We start from the raw sequence: 22021 nt of genomic DNA on the forward strand, positions 1-22021 counted from the left end.
AACCCGAACGGGCCGCGCGTTGACCGAGCCTGCCCAATACTGCTGTTCACCCCTTGCAGCGATTCAGCCTACTCCTAGGGAAATTCCATGGGGCCCTGCAGGCTCACACACACTCACAGCTACGCGGGAGGTGAATAAAGGCCGGAGAGGAAGCAAGACAGGATTTGCTTCTTTTGCTTGCACCACAATGCAGTGCTGAAAGAGGAGGAATCGACATAAAAACGCCTTCCTGGCAACGCCCAAATGCCCTCCTGCCGTGCAAACACTGGCAGCAGCAGCAGCAGCAGCAGCAGCAGTAAGTGCATGCCCACTGCCACCCCTTCTCCTTTCACACCTTGTATCAGCTTTAATCCAGTCCAGTGCTGCCTGCTGAGCAGCACTGACTAACACTGCCTGGGCCCAGGCTTTTATCTCTGAGGCCCCATTATGATGTCAGAAAGCTGGCTCTGGCTCCTGAGGTCTCCACTATGACACGTGCAAAGTTCCGTCTGAACATTATATAAGACGGTGCGGCTCAGTCAGTCACTCAGTGTTGCCTGAGAGGGCAACACTGCAACAGCCGGCCCCCAGGCTGTCTTTTTTTTGCACAGCTAGTTGCCTCCAGGATGCCACAAGAGGGAGACAAGGGACTGCAAAATGGAAAATAGGCATCCACCAACTTTACAGACAACTTGTTCTCCTTGCTCCTACAACCTCCATCCTTGCACAGTTTGTTATTCTTCAAGGTAACATAGTAACAAATCCAAATTGCTGCTCTCTTTGTAGGCAAGCAAGGGTTTGTTGCAACTGCAATTCTTACTTCTTCTTGAAATGTAGGGACCACAGTACATTCCATCACATCCATCTAGTGTACACAGGTAGGTCCATTGTGACGGGCGGGCTGGCTGCTTTAATGGCTGTTTGCTGTTCCCCTACTCCACTCCACTATTTGACTATGGTGCTGCATCAATCAGTGGCTGGCTCAGGTGCAGCTCTTTAACCTACCTAGGAGGGAGGGCGGAGAGAAGACAAGGAAGGTGAATGAGTTGTTCCAATGTGAAATGCCGGAAACACAGAAACACAGATGACACAAAACAAGAGGTGGCAATGTATTAATTAATTGCATTTAATAAATTAGCTCATTATCACACATGACTGTACAAATGCATTGTCCAACAGGTGTTGAAATAATGGGATTAAAAGGGGAGATCCCATCCGAAAGACAAAAACAATGGCAAACACAAAAAGCACTTTTGGAATCTGATTTTAGTAAACACATAAGGAAAGGGTGCACCGGTCCTGGAAATACTGCAATACCAGGTCAATGCGTGGAGTGGACAGAGCAAGCTCTATTTCCATCTCCCTGTTCTAAAAATCCATTTAATATATGGTCCCCAGATAGGGGACGTATCAGATATTAAACTGATAAGAACAGATACTACACTTGATCTTAGCCAAAAGGCCGAGAAGCGATAACCCGAACGGGCCGCGCGTTGACCGAGCCTGCCCAATACTGCTGTTCACCCCTTGCAGCGATTCAGCCTACTCCTAGGCAATTCCATGGGGCCCTGCAGGCTCACACACACTCACAGCTACTAAGCGGGAGGTGAATAAAGGCCGGAGAGGAAGCAAGACAGGATTTGCTTCTTTTGCTTGCACCACAATGCAGTGCTGAAAGAGGAGGAATCGACATAAAAACGCCTTCCTGGCAACGCCCAAATGCCCTCCTGCCTTGCAAACACTGGCAGCAGCAGCAGCAGCAGCAGCAGCAGTAAGTGCATGCCCACTGCCACCCCTTCTCCTTTCACACCTTGTATCAGCTTTAATCCAGTCCAGTGCTGCCTGCTGAGCAGCACTGACCAACACTGCCTGGGCCCAGGCTTTTATCTCTGAGGCCCCATTATGATGTCAGAAAGCTGGCTCTGGCTCCTGAGGTCTCCACTATGACACGTGCAAAGTTCCGTCTGAACTTTATATAAGACGGTGCGGCTCAGTCAGTCACTCAGTGTTGCCTGAGAGGGCAACACTGCAACAGCCGGCTCCCAGGCTGTCTTTTTTTTGCACAGCTAGTTGCCTCCAGGAGGCCACAAGAGGGAGACAAGGGACTGCAAAATGGAAAATAGGCATCCACCAACTTTACAGACAACTTGTTCTCCTTGCTCCTACAACCTCCATCCTTGCACAGTTTGTTATTCTTCCAGGTAACATAGTAACAAATCCAAATTGCTGCTCTCTTTGTAGGCAAGCAAGGGTTTGTTGCAACTGCAATTCTTACTTCTTCTTGAAATGTAGGGACCACAGTACATTCCATCACATCCATCTAGTGTACACAGGTAGGTCCATTGTGACGGGCGGGCGGGCTGGCTGCTTTAATGGCTGTTTCCTGTTCCCCTACTCCACTCCACTATTTGACTATGGTGCTGCATCAATCAGTGGCTGGCTCAGGTGCAGCTCTTTAACCTACCTAGGAGGGAGGGCGGAGAGAAGACAAGGAAGGTGAATGAGCTGTTCCAATGTGAAATGCCGGAAACACAGAAACACAGACGACACAAAACAAGAGGTGGCAATGTATTAATTAATTGCATTTAATAAATTAGCTCATTATCACACATGACTGTACAAATGCATTATCCAACAGGTGTTGAAATAATGGGATTAAAAGGGGAGATCCCATCCGAAAGACAAAAACAATGGCAAACACAAAAAGCACTTTTGGAATCTGATTTTAGTAAACACATAAGGAAAGGGTGCACCGGTCCTGGAAATACTGCAATACCAGGTCAATGCGTGGAGTGGACAGAGCAAGCTCTATTTCCATCTCCCTGTTCTAAAAATCCATTTAATATATGGTCCCCAGATAGGGGACGTATCAGATATTAAACTGATAAGAACAGATACTACACTTGATCTTAGCCAAAAGGCCGAGAAGCGATAACCCGAACGGGCCGCGCGTTGACCGAGCCTGCCCAATACTGCTGTTCACCCCTTGCAGCGATTCAGCCTACTCCTAGGCAATTCCATGGGGCCCTGCAGGCTCACACACACTCACAGCTACTAAGCGGGAGGTGAATAAAGGCCGGAGAGGAAGCAAGACAGGATTTGCTTCTTTTGCTTGCACCACAATGCAGTGCTGAAAGAGGAGGAATCGACATAAAAACGCCTTCCTGGCAACGCCCAAATGCCCTCCTGCCGTGCAAACACTGGCAGCAGCAGCAGCAGCAGCAGTAAGTGCATGCCCACTGCCACCCCTTCTCCTTTCACACCTTGTATCAGCTTTAATCCAGTCCAGTGCTGCCTGCTGAGCAGCACTGACCAACACTGCCTGGGCCCAGGCTTTTATCTCTGAGGCCCCATTATGATGTCAGAAAGCTGGCTCTGGCTCCTGAGGTCTCCACTATGACACGTGCAAAGTTCCGTCTGAACTTTATATAAGACGGTGCGGCTCAGTCAGTCACTCAGTGTTGCCTGAGAGGGCAACACTGCAACAGCCGGCCCCCAGGCTGTCTTTTTTTTGCACAGCTAGTTGCCTCCAGGAGGCCACAAGAGGGAGACAAGGGACTGCAAAATGGAAAATAGGCATCCACCAACTTTACAGACAACTTGTTCTCCTTGCTCCTACAACCTCCATCCTTGCACAGTTTGTTATTCTTCCAGGTAACATAGTAACAAATCCAAATTGCTGCTCTCTTTGTAGGCAAGCAAGGGTTTGTTGCAACTGCAATTCTTACTTCTTCTTGAAATGTAGGGACCACAGTACATTCCATCACATCCATCTAGTGTACACAGGTAGGTCCATTGTGACGGGCGGGCGGGCGGGCTGGCTGCTTTAATGGCTGTTTGCTGTTCCCCTACTCCACTCCACTATTTGACTATGGTGCTGCATCAATCAGTGGCTGGCTCAGGTGCAGCTCTTTAACCTACCTAGGAGGGAGGGCGGAGAGAAGACAAGGAAGGTGAATGAGCTGTTCCAATGTGAAATGCCGGAAACACAGAAACACAGACGACACAAAACAAGAGGTGGCAATGTATTAATTAATTGCATTTAATAAATTAGCTCATTATCACACATGACTGTACAAATGCATTGTCCAACAGGTGTTGAAATAATGGGATTAAAAGGGGAGATCCCATCCGAAAGACAAAAACAATGGCAAACACAAAAAGCACTTTTGGAATCTGATTTTAGTAAACACATAAGGAAAGGGTGCACCGGTCCTGGAAATACTGCAATACCAGGTCAATGCGTGGAGTGGACAGAGCAAGCTCTATTTCCATCTCCCTGTTCTAAAAATCCATTTAATATATGGTCCCTAGATAGGGGACGTATCAGATATTAAACTGATAAGAACAGATACTACACTTGATCTTAGCCAAAAGGCCGAGAAGCGATAACCCGAACGGGCCGCGCGTTGACCGAGCCTGCCCAATACTGCTGTTCACCCCTTGCAGCGATTCAGCCTACTCCTAGGCAATTCCATGGGGCCCTGCAGGCTCACACACACTCACAGCTACGCGGGAGGTGAATAAAGGCCGGAGAGGAAGCAAGACAGGATTTGCTTCTTTTGCTTGCACCACAATGCAGTGCTGAAAGAGGAGGAATCGACATAAAAACGCCTTCCTGGCAACGCCCAAATGCCCTCCTGCCGTGCAAACACTGGCAGCAGCAGCAGCAGCAGCAGCAGCAGCAGCAGTAAGTGCATGCCCACTGCCACCCCTTCTCCTTTCACACCTTGTATCAGCTTTAATCCAGTCCAGTGCTGCCTGCTGAGCAGCACTGACCAACACTGCCTGGGCCCAGGCTTTTATCTCTGAGGCCCCATTATGATGTCAGAAAGCTGGCTCTGGCTCCTGAGGTCTCCACTATGACACGTGCAAAGTTCCGTCTGAACTTTATATAAGACGGTGCGGCTCAGTCAGTCACTCAGTGTTGCCTGAGAGGGCAACACTGCAACAGCCGGCTCCCAGGCTGTCTTTTTTTTGCACAGCTAGTTGCCTCCAGGAGGCCACATGACCTGCCTAGGTAGAGTCGTGTGTTAACCTTAAACCATACTATCCCCCACCCCCATTTAGTAACGACACATGACACCGAGGTTGGATGTGAAATGGCCACAGCAGCCGTTTATTAATTTCACAGTTTTATAAAAACAATTTAAATCCGAAACATTCGGATAACTAGTTAGGAATCCACCAGAGAATTCCTCCTAATAATTCACATGACCCAACATGGGTCAGAATCATAAATAACCATTAAACGTTAACATTAACCCGAGCAGAGGAAGTCCTTGAAGCCCCTTCAGATGTTCCTTTCAAGAACACACCGAATTAGCCATCTGCAAACCACTAATTACCTCCAGCCGTAAACCAGCTCGGAAGCACCGTTCACCTCTGCAGATGGCTCCACCCACTAGAAGTCCACTTCAAGGGGATAACACCCGTTGAAGCCCTCAAGTGATATACCGACCACTAGAAGTCCACTTCAAAGGGATAACACCCGATGAAGCCTTCAAGTGACATACCTTCTACCAGAAGACCACTTCAAAGGGATAACACCCGATGAAGTCTTCAACCATGTACCTTTTTTGGGGGACGCATACCCCCGATGCGACCCCCCCACCATTTTGTACTGACTGGCCTCAAGGACTCCCCCCGCCAGCTGCCATGACAACAGAACCTACTCCGGAAAAAAGAAAAACATGTTAAGTAAACACACAAAATAAAACACAACGCTCATATACGGACGCACAGAAGACCTAAGGAGTAACAAAACAAGGGTGGGAGGGTGGGAGCTTTGCTTCTTGTGTACTACTCCTCCCGCTGCTCCCGGCTCAATGCCGAGAAACAGCGGGAAGCGCAGCAACGGCCCCCCCGTCCCCCCTAGCTCCTCCCCGTCCCTCCTTCAGCTTCTTCACCTTTCCCTCACCTCTTAACATTAACCCTTTCCCTACCAGGACGGTCATGTCGGCTTCCCTCAAGCCTGCAGCTGCGTCCAGCCTCTTCTTGACCTGCCTAGGTAGAGTCGTGTGTTAACCTTAAACCATACTATCCCCCACCCCCATTTAGTAACGACACATGACACCGAGGTTGGATGTGAAATGGCCACAGCAGCCGTTTATTAATTTCACAGTTTTATAAAAACAATTTAAATCCGAAACATTCGGATAACTAGTTAGGAATCCACCAGAGAATTCCTCCTAATAATTCACATGACCCAACATGGGTCAGAATCATAAATAACCATTAAACGTTAACATTAACCCGAGCAGAGGAAGTCCTTGAAGCCCCTTCAGATGTTCCTTTCAAGAACACACCGAATTAGCCATCTGCAAACCACTAATTACCTCCAGCCGTAAACCAGCTCGGAAGCACCGTTCACCTCTGCAGATGGCTCCACCCACTAGAAGTCCACTTCAAGGGGATAACACCCGTTGAAGCCCTCAAGTGATATACCGACCACTAGAAGTCCACTTCAAAGGGATAACACCCGATGAAGCCTTCAAGTGACATACCTTCTACCAGAAGACCACTTCAAAGGGATAACACCCGATGAAGTCTTCAACCATGTACCTTTTTTGGGGGACGCATACCCCCGATGCGACCCCCCCACCATTTTGTACTGACTGGCCTCAAGGACTCCCCCCGCCACCGCGAAACAGGCCTTGACCACCTTAAGCCTGTGAGTTCCTCCACACCACCACCGCCCTTTCTATGCCTTCTGCTATAGCCAAGCTCCAAATATCAATGCCAACCTCGGTCAGATGAACCCCGTCACTCCTCCAGAAATTCCCCAATCCTGACTCCAAATCCCTATGCCTCACGCAAATGCCCCCGTTCTTTGCCACAAAACGGGACACCGCCCGGTTAACTTTTATCCGAGCCTTATTGACTCTCTCCACCGATCTAGCTAACCGCCAATGCTTCCTTGGGACTATGTCCGACCATACTACCACCAACTTGGGATAAGATACCCACAAACACAACAAATCATGTTTGATATCCCGCACCAACTCACGAAAAGGGCGGACTCCTAAGTCATTCCCACCCACGTGCAACACTAAAACCTCCGGAACCCTATCAAGCCGCACATATGTCTGGAATTCCGCCAACACCCTGTTCCACGACATACCTCTAAACCCCAGCCAATGCACAACCGCATCCTGTCGCGGAATGCGCAACTGGCGACCATCCGGGCGGACGTCCGCCCTCAAAGCCCCCCAGTGCACGTACGAATGACCCATCAACCACACCAGACAAGGAGGCGAATCTGAAACGGAAAACACAGTTAGGCACCACCATATACATTTGCAAGCATAAATAACAAAATTACAACATATGGGGGCGGACATAGGACTTAAACCTTTTAGACTCCCAACGACCAATACGCCTCACCCCCTCATCATCCAACCCCCAGCGCCCTGCTTCCGTTGCTGCGCCAATCCGGAAGGAATGAGATGAATATGAGCCTGCCGCAACCCCAACCGCCGTCAAACATTTTTTAAAAACAGCTCCAAACTGAAATCTGGACAAAAACGACCCGTCCACATGACATAACAAAGGCAAATCTGGAGACCCCCTGTTTTTTGTAAAACCACGCATGCACTCTACTGGGCACATGACCGACCCCGGGAGAGCGAACAAAACTATCAGTTTTCCCTTCCCTAATTGGTCAGTTTTTGATCTACGCAACCATACCTCCAACCGATCTGCAAAAAGGCTCACCTCCCCCGATCTCAGCCCCCCTGCCTGTTTAGTACTTGGCGACACCAACTCACCTATTCTAAATGCTCCGAAGAACGCCAACGAGAAAGCCAACCGAAACAAATCCATTTCATCTGAAGAACGACATACCGATGCCAATGAACCACCCAACAAGCCCAGCAAAGCAAACGACACCGGCCTTCTACTATCCGCCTCCACCCTACCTCTGCGCAACCCCTTCAAAGCCTGCGATACCAGAAATTCCTTCGATACATCCCGCAAGCCCCGCAACTTAAGCCCAAACGCCACCGCGGATATAAACCGGTTCACCTTCGCTACTGAAAACCCCGCCTCCCAGGCATCCCCTAACCAATACAAAAGTGCCACCAACCTGTCTCTATCCGTATTGACATCACCCAACTCTCTTACCCACTCCTCCCACTGCCTCCAACAAGCAGCATAAGCCCTCCACGTCGTGCCCGCCAAAGACCTTTGTAACAGCTGCTCTACGGGACCGATACCAGATCCCATAGATGATCCGGACACGCCAAACCAACACGTTCCGCTCCCGGAGCCAATTGCCGAAACCGGTCCCACTGCGAGCGAGAAAGAGCATCAGCAACACAATTCCGTACACCCGGGACATGCACCGCCACCACCCACGCGTTCAGCGACAAACACACCAACACTAAATGTCGCAACAATTGAACTACCGGAGGAGAGGACGCCGTGATGTTATTAATGGCAAGCACCACACCCATGTTGTCGCAGTAAAAACGGACCTTCTTATCCCTGAGCCTGTCCCCCCAAATGGTAGCCGCCACCACGATGGGAAACAGCTCGAGCAGGGCCAGATTCCGCGTCAATCCACTGGACACCCAGCTAGCCGGCCATTGACCTGCGCACCACGGACCTCCCCCGTAAGCTCCAAAGCCACCCGCCCCAGCCGCATCCGTGAAAATATTCAGATCACTCGTATCCTGCGCTGGGGCCATCCATAGCGAGCGACCATTGTACTGGCCCAAGAAGTCATCCCAAACCTGAAGATCAGCTCGGTGCTCCTCCTTGAGCCTCACAAAATGATGCGGCGCACGCACTCCCGCCGTTGCCGCCGCCAACCTTCTACCAAACACCCTCCCCATCGGCATAATCCGGCAGGCGAAATTCAACTTCCCCAGCAGCGACTGAAGCTCCCTCAACGACATTTTCTTCCTTCTACAAGCCCGTCGCACCTCCAGCCTCAAAGCACCCAGCTTGTCCGCCGGGAGCCGACACTCCATTGCCACCGAGTCAATTTCGATTCCCAAGAAACAAATCGTCGCTACCGGGCCCTCCGTTTTTTCCGGCGCCAAAGGGATCCCAAAATCCCTCGCCACCTTCTGCAGGGCATGAAGCAAGTTACCGCAAACCGGCGAACCCCCCGGGCCAACGCACAAAAAATCATCTAAGTAATGGATCAACGAATCGACCCCGGATACTCCCCTCGTTACCCACTCCACGAAGCTACTAAACGCCTCGAAGTATGCACAAGAAAGAGAACACCCCATCGGAAGGCACCGATCCACGTAAAAGGCCCCATTCCAAAAACAGCCCAACAGCCGTTGGCTTTCTGGATGCACCGGCAACAACCTGAACGCCGCCTCGATGTCGGTTTTTGCTAGCAGCGCCCCCGGACCCGCAGCCCGCACTAACCCCACCGCCTTATCGAATGAGGTATAAACTACGGAACACAACTCGTGATCAATCCCGTCGTTTACCGACGAACCTTTGGGATACGATAAATGTTGAATCAAACGAAACTTTCCGGGCTCGCGTTTAGGGACAATACCCAAAGGGGACACAACTAAATCTTTCACCGGCGACTCCACAAAATGGCCCCGACATGCGCCCCAACGAAACTTCTTTTAACAACTTTTCCGACACGACTTCCGCATGCCCGTAAGCCGATTTTAAATTTCTCCGCGTAACCGGAACCTCATAAGGAGGCGGAGGAATAACAAAACCAACACTAAACCCTTCATAGAGCAACTTAGCCGCCGCCCTATCCGGATACTCATTTAGATAAGGGGCCATCCTTTCCACCCTCACCGGCGACACCCCCTTGACCAGCCCCGTGCTGGTTCCCGGACCTCTTTTTACGCAGACATTTTGCCGCCCCGTGTGATGCACCATTACACTCGGAGCACACGTGCTTGAACTTGCACGTGGCCCCGAACTTACACTGGCCTTCATTGAATTGCCAACAAAACCCCGCCTTTCCCCCGCCGCTTGGTCCACTCTGACTAGTCTGGCCTCCCTGGCCACCGCTCCCGGGAAAGGGCTGCCTAACCGGAGCCGTAACCCGTAACCAGAGAGCAATATCCTTCTGGTCCCACCGAATCGCCGGCCGAACCGCCTTCCGCTGACGGAATTGCTCATCATATCGCAGCCACGCCTGACCCCCATACGCCCTATGAGCCTCCCCAATAGCATCAAAATAACAAAATAACGCCGAACAATTTTCCGGCGCCTTTTCCCCTATCACACTAGCCAATATGGCGAACGCCTGCGACCAATTAACGAACGTCTGCGGGATAAGCCTATACCGCCGCCGTTCCTCCTCGTCCTTTTTACTCTCATCCCGCTTGCTCTTATCCAAATTGAATTTAGCCAGCGGCAAGAGAGAAAAAATTTCAACATATTCATCTTTCCAGATCCGATCACGCACCTCCTGCTTTAAATGCGCCCCCAACGGACCCTCAAAACAAACATACACCTCCCCCCGAGCACGATCGTCCATGCGCACTCGATCGCCGTCCTTCTGTGCCTCAGTCTGCACCGACACCGCGACCGCCTCTCTAACCGCCACCACAGGACGCGCCTGCAACGATCCCACTTCCCTGGGGCCTTCCCAAACTACCGCAGGGGACACTTCCGTTACTACCGGCGCCGCGGCCCTATCCAGGCGCCCCACCAGCTCCCGTAAGCAACCCACTAAATCTGCCAAACCCGCTCCGTCGCGTCCGCCCGCGCCACTACCGGCCCCCGATGCTATGCTAGCAGCCCCCCCGCCGACACCCGACATAAAAATCGCTGGATAAGACAATAAAGGAGTTATACACTCACCGGGCTGCACAGGCGCTGTGTTCCCGTCAGCCGGACCATCCTGACCTCGACGATCGACGTCCAGTTCACCTTCCTCCAGTTCTTCTCTCGCCGACGACTGTCCCTCCCAACGACCTCTTCGGAAAGGGGATGAGGACGCGCTGACCGATGGGCCGGCAACCTGCCGCCCGACCGCCGGGACCCAGACTTCCGACCGGACCTGTTGCCTCGACGTCGCTGCAGATCTAGTCGTCCGTCTAGACGATCCTGACGAAGCCTGCCCCCTGGCCGGAACATCACCATGCGGGGCGGCCGTACCTTGCTCTTGACATCTTCCATCTGATGGGGGAGGGGTGACAGGGAGCCCGGCCTGCGACTCCCTGCTTACCGCCGGACCCCGTCGCGGCCTGGGATTCCTGCCAGGACGCAGGGCCTGGGAAGGGGCGGTCCTCCCAGCTGCCTGGCCTGCAGCGTCCGGGATCGGGCTCCCTCTGCGACGCCGTGTCCGCGGGACTACCTCCGGACTCAGGCGCTCTGGAGGTCGGGACCGCCGAGAGGGACGGGTCGACACAGCCTGCATCGCCGTCACCCCTGCTACCGCTCTCTGCCTGCCCAGCGCAGGAGCGGTTGTTGCCGACTCCCCCCCCGCCGCCATAGCCATGCTCGTAGGGGGGCCGGGGGAGGGGAGCCTGTCCCTTACAACAGACCCCGAACGCCGTGCCCGACGTGGCGAAACGGCGTCCGGGATCCTCGTTACTGCAGCCACGGTCTCCTCCAGCCATCCGGGACCGTGGTGCACAGCAGCGGCACGCAGCCGCTCTAAAATCAGGGCCTCTGCCATACTAAAAAGCCGGGCAACGGGGAGCTTTGCTTCTTGTGTACTACTCCTCCCGCTGCTCCCGGCTCAATGCCGAGAAACAGCGGGAAGCGCAGCAACGGCCCCCCCGTCCCCCCTAGCTCCTCCCCGTCCCTCCTTCAGCTTCTTCACCTTTCCCTCACCTCTTAACATTAACCCTTTCCCTACCAGGACGGTCATGTCGGCTTCCCTCAAGCCTGCAGCTGCGTCCAGCCTCTTCTAGAGGGAGACAAGGGACTGCAAAATGGAAAATAGGCATCCACCAACTTTACAGACAACTTGTTCTCCTTGCTCCTACAACCTCCATCCTTGCACAGTTTGTTATTCTTCCAGGTAACATAGTAACAAATCCAAATTGCTGCTCTCTTTGTAGGCAAGCAAGGGTTTGTTGCAACTGCAATTCTTACTTCTTCTTGAAATGTAGGGACCACAGTACATTCCATCACATCCATCTAGTGTACACAGGTAGGTCCATTGTGACGGGCGGGCGGGCTGGCTGCTTTAATGGCTGTTTCCTGTTCCCCTACTCCACTCCACTATTTGACTATGGTGCTGCATCAATCAGTGGCTGGCTCAGGTGCAGCTCTTTAACCTACCTAGGAGGGAGGGCGGAGAGAAGACAAGGAAGGTGAATGAGCTGTTCCAATGTGAAATGCCGGAAACACAGAAACACAGACGACACAAAACAAGAGGTGGCAATGTATTAATTAATTGCATTTAATAAATTAGCTCATTATCACACATGACTGTACAAATGCATTATCCAACAGGTGTTGAAATAATGGGATTAAAAGGGGAGATCCCATCCGAAAGACAAAAACAATGGCAAACACAAAAAGCACTTTTGGAATCTGATTTTAGTAAACACATAAGGAAAGGGTGCACCGGTCCTGGAAATACTGCAATACCAGGTCAATGCGTGGAGTGGACAGAGCAAGCTCTATTTCCATCTCCCTGTTCTAAAAATCCATTTAATATATGGTCCCCAGATAGGGGACGTATCAGATATTAAACTGATAAGAACAGATACTACACTTGATCTTAGCCAAAAGGCCGAGAAGCGATAACCCGAACGGGCCGCGCGTTGACCGAGCCTGCCCAATACTGCTGTTCACCCCTTGCAGCGATTCAGCCTACTCCTAGGCAATTCCATGGGGCCCTGCAGGCTCACACACACTCACAGCTACTAAGCGGGAGGTGAATAAAGGCCGGAGAGGAAGCAAGACAGGATTTGCTTCTTTTGCTTGCACCACAATGCAGTGCTGAAAGAGGAGGAATCGACATAAAAACGCCTTCCTGGCAACGCCCAAATGCCCTCCTGCCGTGCAAACACTGGCAGCAGCAGCAGCAGCAGCAGCAGCAGCAGCAGCAGCAGTAAGTGCATGCCCACTGCCACCCCTTCTCCTTTCACACCTTGTATCAGCTTTAATCCAGTCCAGTGCTGCCTGCTGAGCAGCACTGACCAACACTGCCTGGGCCCAGGCTTTTATCTCTGAGGCCCCATTATGATGTCAGAAAGCTGGCTCTGGCTCCTGAGGTCTCCACTATGACACGTGCAAAGTTCCGTCTGAACTTTATATAAGACGGTGCGGCTCAGTGAGTCACTCAGTGTTGCCTGAGAGGGCAACACTGCAACAGCCGGCCCCCAGGCTGTCTTTTTTTTGCACAGCTAGTTGCCTCCAGGAGGCCACAAGAGGGAGACAAGGGACTGCAAAATGGAAAATAGGCATCCACCAACTTTACAGACAACTTGTTCTCCTTGCTCCTACAACCTCCATCCTTGCACAGTTTGTTATTCTTCCAGGTAACATAGTAACAAATCCAAATTGCTGCTCTCTTTGTAGGCAAGCAAGGGTTTGTTGCAACTGCAATTCTTACTTCTTCTTGAAATGTAGGGACCACAGTACATTCCATCACATCCATCTAGTGTACACAGGTAGGTCCATTGTGACGGGCGGGCGGGCGGGCTGGCTGCTTTAATGGCTGTTTGCTGTTCCCCTACTCCACTCCACTATTTGACTATGGTGCTGCATCAATCAGTGGCTGGCTCAGGTGCAGCTCTTTAACCTACCTAGGAGAAGGGGGGGGAGAAGACAAGGAAGGTGAATGAGCTGTTCCAATGTGAAATGCCGGAAACACAGAAACACAGACAACACAAAACAAGAGGTGGCAATGTATTAATTAATTGCATTTAATAAATTAGCTCATTATCACACATGACTGTACAAATGCATTGTCCAACAGGTGTTGAAATAATGGGATTAAAAGGGGAGATCCCATCCGAAAGACAAAAACAATGGCAAACACAAAAAGCACTTTTGGAATCTGATTTTAGTAAACACATAAGGAAAGGGTGCACCGGTCCTGGAAATACTGCAATACCAGGTCAATGCGTGGAGTGGACAGAGCAAGCTCTATTTCCATCTCCCTGTTCTAAAAATCCATTTAATATATGGTCCCCAGATAAGGGACGTATCAGATATTAAACTGATAAGAACAGATACTACACTTGATCTTAGCCAAAAGGCCGAGAAGCGATAACCCGAACGGGCCGCGCGTTGACCGAGCCTGCCCAATACTGCTGTTCACCCCTTGCAGCGATTCAGCCTACTCCTAGGCAATTCCATGGGGCCCTGCAGGCTCACACACACTCACAGCTACTAAGCGGGAGGTGAATAAAGGCCGGAGAGGAAGCAAGACAGGATTTGCTTCTTTTGCTTGCACCACAATGCAGTGCTGACAGAGGAGGAATCGACATAAAAACGCCTTCCTGGCAACGCCCAAATGCCCTCCTGCCGTGCAAACACTGGCAGCAGCAGCAGCAGTAAGTGCATGCCCACTGCCACCCCTTCTCCTTTCACACCTTGTATCAGCTTTAATCCAGTCCAGTGCTGCCTGCTGAGCAGCACTGACCAACACTGCCTGGGCCCAGGCTTTTATCTCTGAGGCCCCATTATGATGTCAGAAAGCTGGCTCTGGCTCCTGAGGTCTCCACTATGACACGTGCAAAGTTCCGTCTGAACTTTATATAAGACGGTGCGGCTCAGTCAGTCACTCAGTGTTGCCTGAGAGGGCAACACTGCAACAGCCGGCCCCCAGGCTGTCTTTTTTTTGCACAGCTAGTTGCCTCCAGGAGGCCACAAGAGGGAGACAAGGGACTGCAAAATGGAAAATAGGCATCCACCAACTTTACAGACAACTTGTTCTCCTTGCTCCTACAACCTCCATCCTTGCACAGTTTGTTATTCTTCCAGGTAACATAGTAACAAATCCAAATTGCTGCTCTCTTTGTAGGCAAGCAAGGGTTTGTTGCAACTGCAATTCTTACTTCTTCTTGAAATGTAGGGACCACAGTACATTCCATCACATCCATCTAGTGTACACAGGTAGGTCCATTGTGACGGGCGGGCGGGCGGGCTGGCTGCTTTAATGGCTGTTTGCTGTTCCCCTACTCCACTCCACTATTTGACTATGGTGCTGCATCAATCAGTGGCTGGCTCAGGTGCAGCTCTTTAACCTACCTAGGAGGGAGGGCGGAGAGAAGACAAGGAAGGTGAATGAGCTGTTCCAATGTGAAATGCCGGAAACACAGAAACACAGACGACACAAAACAAGAGGTGGCAATGTATTAATTAATTGCATTTAATAAATTAGCTCATTATCACACATGACTGTACAAATGCATTGTCCAACAGGTGTTGAAATAATGGGATTAAAAGGGGAGATCCCATCCGAAAGACAAAAACAATGGCAAACACAAAAAGCACTTTTGGAATCTGATTTTAGTAAACACATAAGGAAAGGGTGCACCGGTCCTGGAAATACTGCAATACCAGGTCAATGCGTGGAGTGGACAGAGCAAGCTCTATTTCCATCTCCCTGTTCTAAAAATCCATTTAATATATGGTCCCCAGATAGGGGACGTATCAGATATTAAACTGATAAGAACAGATACTACACTTGATCTTAGCCAAAAGGCCGAGAAGCGATAACCCGAACGGGCCGCGCGTTGACCGAGCCTGCCCAATACTGCTGTTCACCCCTTGCAGCGATTCAGCCTACTCCTAGGCAATTCCATGGGGCCCTGCAGGCTCACACACACTCATAGCTACTAAGCGGGAGGTGAATAAAGGCCGGAGAGGAAGCAAGACAGGATTTGCTTCTTTTGCTTGCACCACAATGCAGTGCTGAAAGAGGAGGAATCGACATAAAAATGCCTTCCTGGCAACGCCCAAATGCCCTCCTGCCGTGCAAACACTGGCAGCAGCAGCAGCAGCAGCAGTAAGTGCATGCCCACTGCCACCCCTTCTCCTTTCACACCTTGTATCAGCTTTAATCCAGTCCAGTGCTGCCTGCTGAGCAGCACTGACCAACACTGCCTGGGCCCAGGCTTTTATCTCTGAGGCCCCATTATGATGTCAGAAAGCTGGCTCTGGCTCCTGAGGTCTCCACTATGACACGTGCAAAGTTCCGTCTGAACTTTATATAAGACGGTGCGGCTCAGTCAGTCACTCAGTGTTGCCTGAGAGGGCAACACTGCAACAGCCGGCCCCCAGGCTGTCTTTTTTTTGCACAGCTAGTTGCCTCCAGGAGGCCACAAGAGGGAGACAAGGGACTGCAAAATGGAAAATAGGCATCCACCAACTTTACAGACAACTTGTTCTCCTTGCTCCTACAACCTCCATCCTTGCACAGTTTGTTATTCTTCCAGGTAACATAGTAACAAATCCAAATTGCTGCTCTCTTTGTAGGCAAGCAAGGGTTTGTTGCAACTGCAATTCTTACTTCTTCTTGAAATGTAGGGACCACAGTACATTCCATCACATCCATCTAGTGTACACAGGTAGGTCCATTGTGACGGGCGGGCGGGCGGGCTGGCTGCTTTAATGGCTGTTTGCTGTTCCCCTACTCCACTCCACTATTTGACTATGGTGCTGCATCAATCAGTGGCTGGCTCAGGTGCAGCTCTTTAACCTACCTAGGAGGGAGGGCGGAGAGAAGACAAGGAAGGTGAATGAGCTGTTCCAATGTGAAATGCCGGAAACACAGAAACACAGACGACACAAAACAAGAGGTGGCAATGTATTAATTAATTGCATTTAATAAATTAGCTCATTATCACACATGACTGTACAAATGCATTGTCCAACAGGTGTTGAAATAATGGGATTAAAAGGGGAGATCCCATCCGAAAGACAAAAACAATGGCAAACACAAAAAGCACTTTTGGAATCTGATTTTAGTAAACACATAAGGAAAGGGTGCACCGGTCCTGGAAATACTGCAATACCAGGTCAATGTGTGGAGTGGACAGAGCAAGCTCTATTTCCATCTCCCTGTTCTAAAAATCCATTTAATATATGGTCCCCAGATAGGGGACGTATCAGATATTAAACTGATAAGAACAGATACTACACTTGATCTTAGCCAAAAGGCCGAGAAGCGATAACCCGAACGGGCCGCGCGTTGACCGAGCCTGCCCAATACTGCTGTTCACCCCTTGCAGCGATTCAGCCTACTCCTAGGCAATTCCATGGGGCCCTGCAGGCTCACACACACTCACAGCTACTAAGCGGGAGGTGAATAAAGGCCGGAGAGGAAGCAAGACAGGATTTGCTTCTTTTGCTTGCACCACAATGCAGTGCTGAAAGAGGAGGAATCGACATAAAAACGCCTTCCTGGCAACGCCCAAATGCCCTCCTGCCGTGCAAACACTGGCAGCAGCAGCAGCAGCAGCAGCAGCAGCAGCAGCAGCAGTAAGTGCATGCCCACTGCCACCCCTTCTCCTTTCACACCTTGTATCAGCTTTAATCCAGTCCAGTGCTGCCTGCTGAGCAGCACTGACCAACACTGCCTGGGCCCAGGCTTTTATCTCTGAGGCCCCATTATGATGTCAGAAAGCTGGCTCTGGCTCCTGAGGTCTCCACTATGACACGTGCAAAGTTCCGTCTGAACTTTATATAAGACGGTGCGGCTCAGTCAGTCACTCAGTGTTGCCTGAGAGGGCAACACTGCAACAGCCGGCCCCCAGGCTGTCTTTTTTTTGCACAGCTAGTTGCCTCCAGGAGGCCACAAGAGGGAGACAAGGGACTGCAAAATGGAAAATAGGCATCCACCAACTTTACAGACAACTTGTTCTCCTTGCTCCTACAACCTCCATCCTTGCACAGTTTGTTATTCTTCCAGGTAACATAGTAACAAATCCAAATTGCTGCTCTCTTTGTAGGCAAGCAAGGGTTTGTTGCAACTGCAATTCTTACTTCTTCTTGAAATGTAGGGACCACAGTACATTCCATCACATCCATCTAGTGTACACAGGTAGGTCCATTGTGACGGGCGGGCGGGCGGGCTGGCTGCTTTAATGGCTGTTTGCTGTTCCCCTACTCCACTCCACTATTTGACTATGGTGCTGCATCAATCAGTGGCTGGCTCAGGTGCAGCTCTTTAACCTACCTAGGAGGGAGGGCGGAGAGAAGACAAGGAAGGTGAATGAGCTGTTCCAATGTGAAATGCCGGAAACACAGAAACACAGACGACACAAAACAAGAGGTGGCAATGTATTAATTAATTGCATTTAATAAATTAGCTCATTATCACACATGACTGTACAAATGCATTGTCCAACAGGTGTTGAAATAATGGGATTAAAAGGGGAGATCCCATCCGAAAGACAAAAACAATGGCAAACACAAAAAGCACTTTTGGAATCTGATTTTAGTAAACACATAAGGAAAGGGTGCACCGGTACTGGAAATACTGCAATACCAGGTCAATGTGTGGAGTGGACAGAGCAAGCTCTATTTCCATCTCCCTGTTCTAAAAATCCATTTAATATATGGTCCCCAGATAGGGGACGTATCAGATATTAAACTGATAAGAACAGATACTACACTTGATCTTAGCCAAAAGGCCGAGAAGCGATAACCCGAACGGGCCGCGCGTTGACCGAGCCTGCCCAATACTGCTGTTCACCCCTTGCAGCGATTCAGCCTACTCCTAGGCAATTCCATGGGGCCCTGCAGGCTCACACACACTCACAGCTACTAAGCGGGAGGTGAATAAAGGCCGGAGAGGAAGCAAGACAGGATTTGCTTCTTTTGCTTGCACCACAATGCAGTGCTGAAAGAGGAGGAATCGACATAAAAACGCCTTCCTGGCAACGCCCAAATGCCCTCCTGCCGTGCAAACACTGGCAGCAGCTGCAGCAGCAGCAGCAGCAGCAGTAAGTGCATGCCCACTGCCACCCCTTCTCCTTTCACACCTTGTATCAGCTTTAATCCAGTCCAGTGCTGCCTGCTGAGCAGCACTGACCAACACTGCCTGGGCCCAGGCTTTTATCTCTGAGGCCCCATTATGATGTCAGAAAGCTGGCTCTGGCTCCTGAGGTCTCCACTATGACACGTGCAAAGTTCCGTCTGAACTTTATATAAGACGGTGCGGCTCAGTCAGTCACTCAGTGTTGCCTGAGAGGGCAACACTGCAACAGCCGGCCCCCAGGCTGTCTTTTTTTTGCACAGCTAGTTGCCTCCAGGAGGCCACAAGAGGGAGACAAGGGACTGCAAAATGGAAAATAGGCATCCACCAACTTTACAGACAACTTGTTCTCCTTGCTCCTACAACCTCCATCCTTGCACAGTTTGTTATTCTTCCAGGTAACATAGTAACAAATCCAAATTGCTGCTCTCTTTGTAGGCAAGCAAGGGTTTGTTGCAACTGCAATTCTTACTTCTTCTTGAAATGTAGGGACCACAGTACATTCCATCACATCCATCTAGTGTACACAGGTAGGTCCATTGTGACGGGCGGGCGGGCGGGCTGGCTGCTTTAATGGCTGTTTGCTGTTCCCCTACTCCACTCCACTATTTGACTATGGTGCTGCATCAATCAGTGGCTGGCTCAGGTGCAGCTCTTTAACCTACCTAGGAGGGAGGGCGGAGAGAAGACAAGGAAGGTGAATGAGCTGTTCCAATGTGAAATGCCGGAAACACAGAAACACAGACGACACAAAACAAGAGGTGGCAATGTATTAATTAATTGCATTTAATAAATTAGCTCATTATCACACATGACTGTACAAATGCATTGTCCAACAGGTGTTGAAATAATGGGATTAAAAGGGGAGATCCCATCCGAAAGACAAAAACAATGGCAAACACAAAAAGCACTTTTGGAATCTGATTTTAGTAAACACATAAGGAAAGGGTGCACCGGTCCTGGAAATACTGCAATACCAGGTCAATGCGTGGAGTGGACAGAGCAAGCTCTATTTCCATCTCCCTGTTCTAAAAATCCATTTAATATATGGTCCCCAGATAGGGGACGTATCAGATATTAAACTGATAAGAACAGATACTACACTTGATCTTAGCCAAAAGGCCGAGAAGCGATAACCCGAACGGGCCGCGCGTTGACCGAGCCTGCCCAATACTGCTGTTCACCCCTTGCAGCGATTCAGCCTACTCCTAGGCAATTCCATGGGGCCCTGCAGGCTCACACACACTCACAGCTACTAAGCGGGAGGTGAATAAAGGCCGGAGAGGAAGCAAGACAGGATTTGCTTCTTTTGCTTGCACCACAATGCAGTGCTGAAAGAGGAGGAATCGACATAAAAACGCCTTCCTGGCAACGCCCAAATGCCCTCCTGCCGTGCAAACACTGGCAGCAGCAGCAGCAGCAGCAGCAGCAGCAGTAAGTGCATGCCCACTGCCACCCCTTCTCCTTTCACACCTTGTATCAGCTTTAATCCAGTCCAGTGCTGCCTGCTGAGCAGCACTGACCAACACTGCCTGTGCCCAGGCTTTTATCTCTGAGGCCCCATTATGATGTCAGAAAGCTGGCTCTGGCTCCTGAGGTCTCCACTATGACACGTGCAAAGTTCCGTCTGAACTTTATATAAGACGGTGCGGCTCAGTCAGTCACTCAGTGTTGCCTGAGAGGGCAACACTGCAACAGCCGGCCCCCAGGCTGTCTTTTTTTTGCACAGCTAGTTGCCTCCAGGAGGCCACAAGAGGGAGACAAGGGACTGCAAAATGGAAAATAGGCATCCACCAACTTTACAGACAACTTGTTCTCCTTGCTCCTACAACCTCCATCCTTGCACAGTTTGTTATTCTTCCAGGTAACATAGTAACAAATCCAAATTGCTGCTCTCTTTGTAGGCAAGCAAGGGTTTGTTGCAACTGCAATTCTTACTTCTTCTTGAAATGTAGGGACCACAGTACATTCCATCACATCCATCTAGTGTACACAGGTAGGTCCATTGTGACGGGCGGGCGGGCGGGCTGGCTGCTTTAATGGCTGTTTGCTGTTCCCCTACTCCACTCCACTATTTGACTATGGTGCTGCATCAATCAGTGGCTGGCTCAGGTGCAGCTCTTTAACCTACCTAGGAGGGAGGGCGGAGAGAAGACAAGGAAGGTGAATGAGCTGTTCCAATGTGAAATGCCGGAAACACAGAAACACAGACGACACAAAACAAGAGGTGGCAATGTATTAATTAATTGCATTTAATAAATTAGCTCATTATCACACATGACTGTACAAATGCATTGTCCAACAGGTGTTGAAATAATGGGATTAAAAGGGGAGATCCCATCCGAAAGACAAAAACAATGGCAAACACAAAAAGCACTTTTGGAATCTGATTTTAGTAAACACATATGCAGCAACCACGAGGAAGAGCTTCCCAGGAGGATGGGAGCAGTAGTGAAGTGCACGGTGTATGGCCTGAGGTATCTGTAGGAATCTCTACCTCTCCTCCCTCGCTCCTTCTCGGGCTGGCACAGTGACAGGGGGGCTGCACTATGGATGATGGTGGTGAAAGTCTTTTCCCCCGTAGCAACTCCCGTGATGGTGGTAGTAGTATGTGTGCGCCTGGCAAGGTGGTATGTGGGGTGCCCTTGATGTTATGCAGTGCAGGGACCAGACGACACAGGGGATTTGAATAACTCACGTTTACTGAAGAACTTTATACAGTCTTCCAAAATGGAGGCACGTTATCTTCTGTCCACTTCAACAGTTGAGGGGAAGAAGGGACCAGTGGGTGACCAATGAGGGTTTCAATTGTCCAGCTATATCTAGAAATCATTCACTTTTCCAGCAGCGTGTGTAATAAATGAACTCACTTTTCTCAGTGATGAGGGTTGTAGTTGAGTGACTTGATAGACACTTCTTATATTAATTGTGGCGTGCGGCAGAACCGGTAACAGCGCCAGCAGGAGTTCTGAGGCCCAATATTACATAGACTTCTCCTCAGAAACAGACAGACAGCTTTTCAGCTAAATAATACTTGCTGTGGTGATGATAGAGATGATATGCTGGTTACAATCTCCTTACTGTTCCTCCTCTTGCATTGGGCTGCAGGTGCTGAGACCTGTTGCCAGTTGAAAGGATTGTATTAATCTGCTG

General features: G+C 50.3%; 9 non-coding genes across 9 annotated transcripts; all 9 read right to left on the bottom strand.

The window, feature by feature from the left end:
* Positions 1-1262: 1262 nt before the first annotated feature.
* Positions 1263-1453, bottom strand: LOC142677270 (U2 spliceosomal RNA). Its single transcript, XR_012852306.1, has one exon. It is a non-coding gene; the product is annotated as a U2 spliceosomal RNA (small nuclear RNA).
* A 1268-nt stretch (positions 1454-2721) lies between these two features.
* Positions 2722-2912, bottom strand: LOC142677272 (U2 spliceosomal RNA). The gene has a single exon (XR_012852307.1). It is a non-coding gene; the product is annotated as a U2 spliceosomal RNA (small nuclear RNA).
* Positions 2913-4178: 1266 nt separating this feature from the next.
* On the bottom strand, positions 4179-4369 carry LOC142677475 (U2 spliceosomal RNA). Its single transcript, XR_012852491.1, has one exon. It is a non-coding gene; the product is annotated as a U2 spliceosomal RNA (small nuclear RNA).
* An 8119-nt stretch (positions 4370-12488) lies between these two features.
* Positions 12489-12679, bottom strand: LOC142677273 (U2 spliceosomal RNA). Its single transcript, XR_012852308.1, has one exon. It is a non-coding gene; the product is annotated as a U2 spliceosomal RNA (small nuclear RNA).
* A 1283-nt stretch (positions 12680-13962) lies between these two features.
* Positions 13963-14153, bottom strand: LOC142677420 (U2 spliceosomal RNA). Its single transcript, XR_012852442.1, has one exon. It is a non-coding gene; the product is annotated as a U2 spliceosomal RNA (small nuclear RNA).
* Positions 14154-15413: 1260 nt separating this feature from the next.
* On the bottom strand, positions 15414-15604 carry LOC142677274 (U2 spliceosomal RNA). The gene has a single exon (XR_012852309.1). It is a non-coding gene; the product is annotated as a U2 spliceosomal RNA (small nuclear RNA).
* A 1266-nt stretch (positions 15605-16870) lies between these two features.
* LOC142677445 (U2 spliceosomal RNA) lies at positions 16871-17061 on the bottom strand. The gene has a single exon (XR_012852464.1). It is a non-coding gene; the product is annotated as a U2 spliceosomal RNA (small nuclear RNA).
* Positions 17062-18345: 1284 nt separating this feature from the next.
* LOC142677517 (U2 spliceosomal RNA) lies at positions 18346-18536 on the bottom strand. Its single transcript, XR_012852529.1, has one exon. It is a non-coding gene; the product is annotated as a U2 spliceosomal RNA (small nuclear RNA).
* Positions 18537-19811: 1275 nt separating this feature from the next.
* Positions 19812-20002, bottom strand: LOC142677275 (U2 spliceosomal RNA). The gene has a single exon (XR_012852310.1). It is a non-coding gene; the product is annotated as a U2 spliceosomal RNA (small nuclear RNA).
* Positions 20003-22021: the final 2019 nt, after the last annotated feature.

The sequence above is a fragment of the Rhinoderma darwinii genome (genome assembly GCF_050947455.1).
Source record: "Rhinoderma darwinii isolate aRhiDar2 chromosome 2 unlocalized genomic scaffold, aRhiDar2.hap1 SUPER_2_unloc_31, whole genome shotgun sequence".
Classification (NCBI taxonomy): Eukaryota; Metazoa; Chordata; class Amphibia; order Anura; family Rhinodermatidae; genus Rhinoderma; species Rhinoderma darwinii.